Source organism: Ovis aries, unplaced genomic scaffold (genome assembly GCF_016772045.2).
Source record: "Ovis aries strain OAR_USU_Benz2616 breed Rambouillet unplaced genomic scaffold, ARS-UI_Ramb_v3.0 scaffold_144, whole genome shotgun sequence".
Classification (NCBI taxonomy): Eukaryota; Metazoa; Chordata; class Mammalia; order Artiodactyla; family Bovidae; genus Ovis; species Ovis aries.
In genome coordinates, this window is record NW_024599805.1 from 8,926 (window position 1) to 18,235 (window position 9,310).

Here is a 9,310-nt window from a genome sequence, read left to right on the forward strand (position 1 = left end):
TGGAGGGCAAAACCTCCTGGATTTTCTCGAGTTGCGGCAGGTGCTCTCGACTTACGACGGGGACCTCAGGGACCCGCTCTGGTGGCCTCAGGAAAGGCCAGTCCCCATGCGAGTTCCTCGGGGGCCTTTCGGAATTCCTCTCCCGCTGATGCCGGGGCCTAAGACCTTGTGTGAACTCAGGGCCGGAACCTGAGGATTCCTCTCCAGTGCTGACATGGATCTTGGGGTACTTCTGGAGTCTCCCCAGGGGAGTCAGTCCTCGTCTCGTATGCGGGCATGCACTTGCGCTTTCCTCCAGAGCGGTAGCAGCAGTGTCACGCAGTCCGCCCCGTGGATCAAAGCATCTATGGTTTTCCTCGTGTCTTTCCCACGAGGCTTTCCCACGAGGCTTTCCCACAGGGCTGTCCCACGTGCACACGTGGTGGGAGTCGATCCTCGGCTTGAACGTCAAGGCAGTGCAGGGAAAACAGGTTCCTCTGGAATGGACTGACACATCTGGGGGACTCTTGGAATGGTGGCACGACCCTGGAGTTCCTCTCGCCTTTCCTGTGGAGAGCGCCTCCTCTTGAGATGCGACGGGAACGCCGGGAATTCTTTCCCTACGAAACAGGGAAAGGATCCCTCATCTCGAGCTCGGAGGCGGAAACGGGGCTCCCCTGGATGTGTTCGGGACCCTCGTGCTTCCTCTCGAGTGGAGACGGGTGTGTCGGGGAACTTCTTGAGTTGCAGCAAGGGTGTGAAGGACCCTTTGGAAGTTCGAGTGGTTAGATGTGATTAGCCTCGAGAAGCCTCAGCGGAAATGGGCCTCATCTCGCCTGGAGGGCAAAACCTCCTGGATTTTCTCGAGTTGCGGCAGGTGCTCTCGACTTACGACGGGGACCTCAGGGACCCGCTCTGGTGGCCTCAGGAAAGGCCAGTCCCCATGCGAGTTCCTCCGGGGCCTCTCGGGATTCCTCTCCGCTGATGCCGGGGCCTAAGACCTTGTGTGAATTCAGGGCCGGAACCTGAGGATTCCTCTCCAGTGCTGACATGGATCTTGGGGTACTTCTGGAGTCTCCCCAGGGGAGTCAGTCCTCGTCTCGAATGCGGGCATGCACTTGCGCTTTCCTCCAGAGCGGTAGCAGCAGTGTCACGCAGTCCGCCCCGTGGATCAAAGGATCTATGGTTTTCCCGTGTCTTTCCCACGAGGCTTTCCCACGAGGCTTTCCCACAGGGCTGTCCCACGTGCACACGTGGTGGGAGTCGATCCTCGGCTTGAACGTCAAGGCAGTGCAGGGAAAACAGGTTCCTCTGGAATGGACTGACACATCTGGGGGACTCTTGGAATGGTGGCACGACCCTGGAGTTCCTCTCGCCTTTCCTGTGGAGAGCGCCTCCTCTTGAGATGCGACGGGAACGCCGGGAATTCTTTCCCTACGAAACAGGGAAAGGATCCCTCATCTCGAGCTAGGAGGCGGAAACGGGGCTCCCCTGGATGTGTGCGGGACCCTCGTGCTTCCTCTCGAGTGGAGACGGGTATGTCGGGGAACTTCTTGAGTTGCAGCAAGGGTGTGAAGGACCCTTTGGAAGTTTCAGTGGTTAGATGTGATTAGCCTCGAGAAGCCTCAGCGGAAATGGGCCTCATCTCGCCTGGAGGGCAAAACCTCCTGGATTTTCTCGAGTTGCGGCAGGTGCTCTCGACTTACGACGGGGACCTCAGGGACCCGCTCTGGTGGCCTCAGGAAAGGCCAGTCCCCATGCGAGTTCCTCGGGGGCCTCTCGGGATTCCTCTCCCGTCGATGCCGGGGCCTAAGACCTTGTGTGAATTCGGGGCCGGAACCTGAGGATTCCTCTCCAGTGCTGACATGGATCTTGGGGTACTTCTGGAGTCTCCCCAGGGGAGTCAGTCCTCGTCTCGAATGCGGGCATGCACTTGCGCTTTCCTCCAGAGCGGTAGCAGCAGTGTCACGCAGTCCGCCGCGTGGATCAAAGGATCTATGGTTTCCTCGAGTCTTTCCCACGAGGCTTTCCCACGAGGCTTTCCCACAGGGCTGTCCCACGTGCACACGTGGTGGGAGTCGATCCTCGGCTTGAACGTCAAGGCAGTGCAGGGAAAACAGGTTCCTCTGGAATGGACTGACACATCTGGGGGACTCTTGGAATGGTGGCACGACCCTGGAGTTCCTCTCGCCTTTCCTGTGGAGAGCGCCTCCTCTTGAGATGCGACGGGAACGCCGGGAATTCTTTCCCTACGAAACAGGGAAAGGATCCCTCATCTCGAGCTAGGAGGCGGAAACGGGGCTCCCCTGGATGTGTGCGGGACCCTCGTGCTTCCTCTCGAGTGGAGACGGGTATGTCGGGGAACTTCTTGAGTTGCAGCAGGGGTGTGAAGGACCCTTTGGAAGTTCCAGTGGTTAGATGTGATTAGCCTCGAGAAGCCTCAGCGGAAATGGGCCTCATCTCGCCTGGAGGGCAAAACCTCCTGGATTTTCTCGAGTTGCGGCAGGTGCTCTCGACTTACGACGGGGACCTCAGGGACCCGCTCTGGTGGCCTCAGGAAGGCCAGTCCCCATGCGAGTTCCTCGGGGGCCTCTCGGGATTCCTCTCCCGTCGATGCCGGGGCCTAAGACCTTGTGTGGGTCGGGGCCGGAACCTGAGGATTCCTCTCCAGTGCTGACATGGATCTTGGGGTACTTCTGGAGTCTCCCCAGGGGAGTCAGTCCTCGTCTCGAATGCGGGCATGCACTTGCGCTTTCCTCCAGAGCGGTAGCAGCAGTGTCACGCAGTCCGCCCCGTGGATCAAAGCATCTATGGTTTCCCTCGAGTCTTTCCCACGAGGCTTTCCCACGAGGCTTTCCCACAGGGGCTGTCCCACGTGCACACGTGGTGGGAGTCGATCCTCGGCTTGAACGTCAAGGCAGTGCAGGGAAAACAGGTTCCTCTGGAATGGACTGACACATCTGGGGACTCTTGGAATGGTGGCACGACCCTGGAGTTCCTCTCGCCTTTCCTGTGGAGAGCGCCTCCTCTTGAGATGCGACGGGAACGCCGGGAATTCTTTCCCTACGAAACAGGGAAAGGATCCCTTGTGCGGGACCCCCGTGCTTCCTCTCGAGTGGAGACGTGTATGTCGGGGAACTTCTTGAGTTGCAGCAAGGGTGTGAAGGACCCTTTGGAAGTTCCAGTGGTGAGATGTGATTAGCCTCGAGAAGCCTCAGCGGAAATGGGCCTCATCTCGCCTGGAGGGCAAAACCTCCTGGATTTTCTCGAGTTGCGGCAGGTGCTCTCGACTTACGACGGGGACCTCAGGGACCCGCTCTGGTGGCCTCAGGAAAGGCCAGTCCCATTGCGAGTTCCTCGGGGGCCTCTCGGGATTCCTCTCCCGTCGATGCCGGGGCCTAAGACCTTGTGTGGAGTCGGGGCCGGAACCTGAGGATTCCTCTCCAGTGCTGACATGGATCTTGGGGTACTTCTGGAGTCTCCCCAGGGGAGTCAGTCCTCGTCTCGAATGCGGGCATGCACTTGCGCTTTCCTCCAGAGCGGTAGCAGCAGTGTCACGCAGTCCGCGCGTGGATCAAAGGATCTATGGTTTTCCCTCGTGTCTTTCCCACGAGGCTTTCCCACGAGGCTTTCCACAGGGCTGTCCCACGTGCACACGTGGTGGGAGTCGATCCTCGGCTTGAACGTCAAGGCAGTGCAGGAAAACAGGTTCCTCTGGAATGGACTGACACATCTGGGGGACTCTTGGAATGGTGGCACGACCCTGGAGTTCCTCTCGCCTTTCCTGTGGAGAGCGCCTCCTCTTGAGATGCGACGGGAACGCCGGGAATTCTTTCCCTACGAAACAGGGAAAGGATCCCTCATCTCGAGCTAGGAGGCGGAAACGGGGCTCCCCTGGATGTGTGCGGGACCCTCGTGCTTCCTCTCGAGTGGAGACGGGTATGTCGGGGAACTTCTTGAGTTGCAGCAAGGGTGTGAAGGACCCTTTGGAAGTTCCAGTGGTTAGATGTGATTAGCCTCGAGAAGCCTCAGCGGAAATGGGCCTCATCTCGCCTGGAGGGCAAAACCTCCTGGATTTTCTCGAGTTGCGGCAGGTGCTCTCGACTTACGACGGGGACCTCAGGGACCCGCTCTAGTAGCCTCAGGAAAGGCCAGTCCTCATGCGAGTTCCTCGGGGGCCTCTCGGGATTCCTCTCCCGTCGATGCCGGGGCCTAAGACCTTGTGTGAAGTCGGGGCCGGAACCTGAGGATTCCTCTCCAGTGCTGACATGGATCTTGGGGTACTTCTGGAGTCTCCCCAGGGGAGTCAGTCCTCGTCTCGAATGCGGGCATGCACTTGCGCTTTCCTCCAGAGCGGTAGCAGCAGTGTCACGCAGTCCGCCGCGTGGATCAAAGGATCTATGGTTTCCTCGAGTCTTTCCCACGAGGCTTTCCCACGAGGCTTTCCCACAGGGCTGTCCCACGTGCACACGTGGTGGGAGTCGATCCTCGGCTTGAACGTCAAGGCAGTGCAGGAAAACAGGTTCCTCTGGAATGGACTGACACATCTGGGGGCTCTTGGAATGGTGGCACGACCCTGGAGTTCCTCTCGCCTTTCCTGTGGAGAGCGCCTCCTCTTGAGATGCGACGGGAACGCCGGGAATTCTTTCCCTACGAAACAGGGAAAGGATCCCTCATCTCGAGCTAGGAGGCGGAAACGGGGCTCCCCTGGATGTGTGCGGGACCCTCGTGCTTCCTCTCGAGTGGAGACGGGTATGTCGGGGAACTTCTTGAGTTGCAGCAAGGGTGTGAAGGACCCTTTGGAAGTTCAGTGGTTAGATGTGATTAGCCTCGAGAAGCCAGTCCCCATGCGAGTTCCTCGGGGGCCACTCGGGATTCCTCTCCCGTCGATGCCGGGGCCTAAGACCTTGTGTGGGTCGGGGCCGGAACCTGAGGATTCCTCTCCAGTGCTGACATGGATCTTGGGGTACTTCTGGAGTCTCCCCAGGAGTCAGTCCTCGTCTCGAATGCGGCCATGCACTTGCGCTTTCCTCCAGAGTGGTAGCAGCAGTGTCACGCAGTCCGCCGCGTGGATCAAAGGATCTATGGTTTTCCTCGAGTCTTTCCACGAGGCTTTCCCACGAGGCTTTCCCACAGGGCTGTCCCACGTGCACACGTGGTGGGAGTCGATCCTCGGCTTGAACGTCAAGGCAGTGCAGGAAAACAGGTTCCTCTGGAATGGACTGACACATCTGGGGGACTCTTGGAATGGTGGCACGACCTGGAGTTCCTCTCGCCTTTCCTGTGGAGAGCGCCTCCTCTTGAGATGCGACGGGAACGCCGGGAATTCTTTCCCTACGAAACAGGGAAAGGATCCCTCATCTCGAGCTAGGAGGCGGAAACGGGGCTCCCCTGGATGTGTGCGGGACCCTCGTGCTTCCTCTCGAGTGGAGACGGGTATGTCGGGAACTTCTTGAGTTGCAGCAAGGGTGTGAAGGACCCTTTGGAAGTTTCAGTGGTTAGATGTGATTAGCCTCGAGAAGCCTCAGCGGAAATGGGCCTCATCTCGCCTGGAGGGCAAAACCTCCTGGATTTTCTCGAGTTGCGGCAGGTGCTCTCGACTTACGACGGGGACCTCAGGGACCCGCTCTGGTAGCCTCAGGAAAGGCCAGTCCCCATGCGAGTTCCTCGGGGGCCTCTCGGGATTCCTCTCCCGTCGATGCCGGGGCCTAAGACCTTGTGTGGAGTCGGGGCCGGAACCTGAGGATTCCTCTCCAGTGCTGACATGGATCTTGGGGTACTTCTGGAGTCTCCCCAGGGAGTCAGTCCTCGTCTCGAATGCGGGCATGCACTTGCGCTTTCCTCCAGAGCGGTAGCAGCAGTGTCACGCAGTCCGCCGCGTGGATCAAAGGATCTATGGTTTTCCCTCGAGTCTTTCCCACGAGGCTTTCCCACGAGGCTTTCCACAGGGCTGTCCCACGTGCACACGTGGTGGGAGTCGATCCTCGGCTTGAACGTCAAGGCAGTGCAGGGAAAACAGGTTCCTCTGGAATGGACTGACACATCTGGGGGACTCTTGGAATGGTGGCACGACCCTGGAGTTCCTCTCGCCTTTCCTGTGGAGAGCGCCTCCTCTTGAGATGCGACGGGAACGCCGGGAATTCTTTCCCTACGAAACAGGGAAAGGATCCCTCATCTCGAGCTAGGAGGCGGAAGCAGGGCTCCCCTGGATGTGTGCGGGACCCTCGTGCTTCCTCTCGAGTGGAGACGGGTATGTCGGGGAACTTCTTGAGTTGCAGCAAGGGTGTGAAGGACCCTTTGGAAGTTCCAGTGGTTAGATGTGATTAGCCTCGAAGCCTCAGCGGAAATGGGCCTCATCTCGCCTGGAGGGCAAAACCTCCTGGATTTTCTCGAGTTGCGGCAGGTGCTCTCGACTTACGACGGGGACCTCAGGGACCCGCTCTAGTAGCCTCAGGAAAGGCCAGTCCCATGCGAGTTCCTCGGGGGCCTCTCGGGATTCCTCTCCCGTCGATGCCGGGGCCTAAGACCTTGTGTGGAGTCGGGGCCGGAACCTGAGGATTCCTCTCCAGTGCTGACATGGATCTTGGGGTACTTCTGGAGTCTCCCCAAGGGAGTCAGTCCTCGTCTCGAATGCGGGCATGCACTTGCGCTTTCCTCCAGAGCGGTAGCAGCAGTGTCACGCAGTCCGCCGCGTGGATCAAAGGATCTATGGTTTTCCTCGAGTCTTTCCACGAGGCTTTCCCACGAGGCTTTCCACAGGGCTGTCCCACGTGCACACGTGGTGGGAGTCGATCCTCGGCTTGAACGTCAAGGCAGTGCAGGAAAACAGGTTCCTCTGGAATGGACTGACACATCTGGGGGACTCTTGGAATGGTGGCACGACCCTGGAGTTCCTCTCGCCTTTCCTGTGGAGAGCGCCTCCTCTTGAGATGCGACGGGAACGCCGGGAATTCTTTCCCTACGAAACAGGGAAAGGATCCCTCATCTCGAGCTAGGAGGCGGAAACGGGGCTCCCCTGGATGTGTGCGGGACCCTCGTGCTTCCTCTCGAGTGGAGACGGGTATGTCGGGGAACTTCTTGAGTTGCAGCAAGGGTGTGAAGGACCCTTTGGAAGTTCCAGTGGTTAGATGTGATTAGCCTCGAGAAGCCTCAGCGGAAATGGGCCTCATCTCGCCTGGAGGGCAAAACCTCCTGGATTTTCTCGAGTTGCGGCAGGTGCTCTCGACTTACGACGGGGACCTCAGGGACCCGCTCTGGTGTCCTCAGGAAAGGCCAGTCCCCATGCGAGTTCCTCGGGGGCCTCTCGGGATTCCTCTCCCGTCGATGCCGGGGCCTAAGACCTTGTGTGGAGTCGGGGCCGGAACCTGAGGATTCCTCTCCAGTGCTGACATGGATCTTGGGGTACTTCTGGAGTCTCCCCAGGGAGTCAGTCCTCGTCTCGAATGCGGGCATGCACTTGCGCTTTCCTCCAGAGCGGTAGCAGCAGTGTCACGCAGTCCGCCGCGTGGATCAAAGGATCTATGGTTTTCCTCGAGTCTTTCCCACGAGGCTTTTCCACGAGGCTTTCCCACAGGGCTGTCCCACGTGCACACGTGGTGGGAGTCGATCCTCGGCTTGAACGTCAAGGCAGTGCAGGAAAACAGGTTCCTCTGGAATGGACTGACACATCTGGGGGACTCTTGGAATGGTGGCACGACCTGGAGTTCCTCTCGCCTTTCCTGTGGAGAGCGCCTCCTCTTGAGATGCGACGGGAACGCCGGGAATTCTTTCCCTACGAAACAGGGAAAGGATCCCTCATCTCGAGCTAGGAGGCGGAAACGGGGCTCCCCTGGATGTGTGCGGGCCCTCGTGCTTCCTCTCGAGTGGAGACGGGTATGTCGGGGAACTTCTTGAGTTGCAGCAAGGGTGTGAAGGACCCTTTGGAAGTTCAGTGGTTAGATGTGATTAGCCTCGAGAAGCCTCAGCGGAAATGGGCCTCATCTCGCCTGGAGGGCAAAACCTCCTGGATTTTCTCGAGTTGCGGCAGGTGCTCTCGACTTACGACGGGGCCCTCAGGGACCCGCTCTGGTGGCCTCAGGAAAGGCCAGTCCCATACGAGTTCCTCGGGGGCCTCTCGGGATTCCTCTCCCGTCGATGCCGGGGCCTAAGACCTTGTGTGGAGTCGGGGCCGGAACCTGAGGATTCCTCTCCAGTGCTGACATGGATCTTGGGGTACTTCTGGAGTCTCCCCAGGGGAGTCAGTCCTCGTCTCGAATGCGGGCATGCACTTGCGCTTTCCTCCAGAGCGGTAGCAGCAGTGTCACGCAGTCCGCCGCGTGGATCAAAGGATCTATGGTTTTCCTCGAGTCTTTCCACGAGGCTTTCCCACGAGGCTTTCCACAGGGCTGTCCCACGTGCACACGTGGTGGGAGTCGATCCTCGGCTTGAACGTCAAGGCAGTGCAGGAAAACAGGTTCCTCTGAAATGGACTGACACATCTGGGGGACTCTTGGAATGGTGGCACGACCCTGGAGTTCCTCTCGCCTTTCCTGTGGAGAGCGCCTCCTCTTGAGATGCGACGGGAACGCCGGGAATTCTTTCCCTACGAAACAGGGAAAGGATCCCTCATCTCGAGCTAGGAGGCGGAAACGGGGCTCCCCTGGATGTGTGCGGGACCTCGTGCTTCCTCTCGAGTGGAGACGGGTATGTCGGGGAACTTCTTGAGTTGCAGCAAGGGTGTGAAGGACCCTTTGGAAGTTCCAGTGGTTAGATGTGATTAGCCTCGAAGCCTCAGCGGAAATGGGCCTCATCTCGCCTGGAGGGCAAAACCTCCTGGATTTTCTCGAGTTGCGGCAGGTGCTCTCGACTTACGACGGGGACCTCAGGGACCCGCTCTAGTAGCCTCAGGAAAGGCCAGTCCCCATGCGAGTTCCTCGGGGGCCTCTCGGGATTCCTCTCCCGTCGATGCCGGGGCCTAAGACCTTGTGTGGGTCGGGGCCGGAACCTGAGGATTCCTCTCCAGTGCTGACATGGATCTTGGGGTACTTCTGGAGTCTCCCCAGGGAGTCAGTCCTCGTCTCGAATGCGGGCATGCACTTGCGCTTTCCTCCAGAGCGGTAGCAGCAGTGTCACGCAGTCCGCCGCGTGGATCAAAGGATCTATGGTTTTCCTCGAGTCTTTCCACGAGGCTTTCCCACGAGGCTTTCCACAGGGCTGTCCCACGTGCACACGTGGTGGGAGTCGATCCTCGGCTTGAACGTCAAGGCAGTGCAGGAAAACAGGTTCCTCTGGAATGGACTGACACATCTGGGGACTCTTGGAATGGTGGCACGACCCTGGAGTTCCTCTCGCC

At 59.0% G+C, this 9,310-nt stretch overlaps 1 long non-coding RNA gene across 2 annotated transcripts; it reads left to right on the forward strand.

Moving 5' to 3' along the window:
• The first annotated feature begins 1,010 nt into the window (after nt 1–1,010).
• Nucleotides 1,011–7,805, forward strand: LOC132659106 (uncharacterized). 2 transcript variants are annotated; one of them, XR_009599071.1, is made up of 3 exons: nt 1,011–2,485; nt 3,260–4,764; nt 5,447–7,805. It is a non-coding gene; the product is annotated as an uncharacterized LOC132659106 (long non-coding RNA). The 2 variants fall into 2 exon arrangements; XR_009599070.1 differs by having other exon boundaries at nt 1,178–2,485; nt 3,260–4,073; nt 5,570–7,805.
• The last annotated feature ends 1,505 nt before the right edge of the window (nt 7,806–9,310 follow it).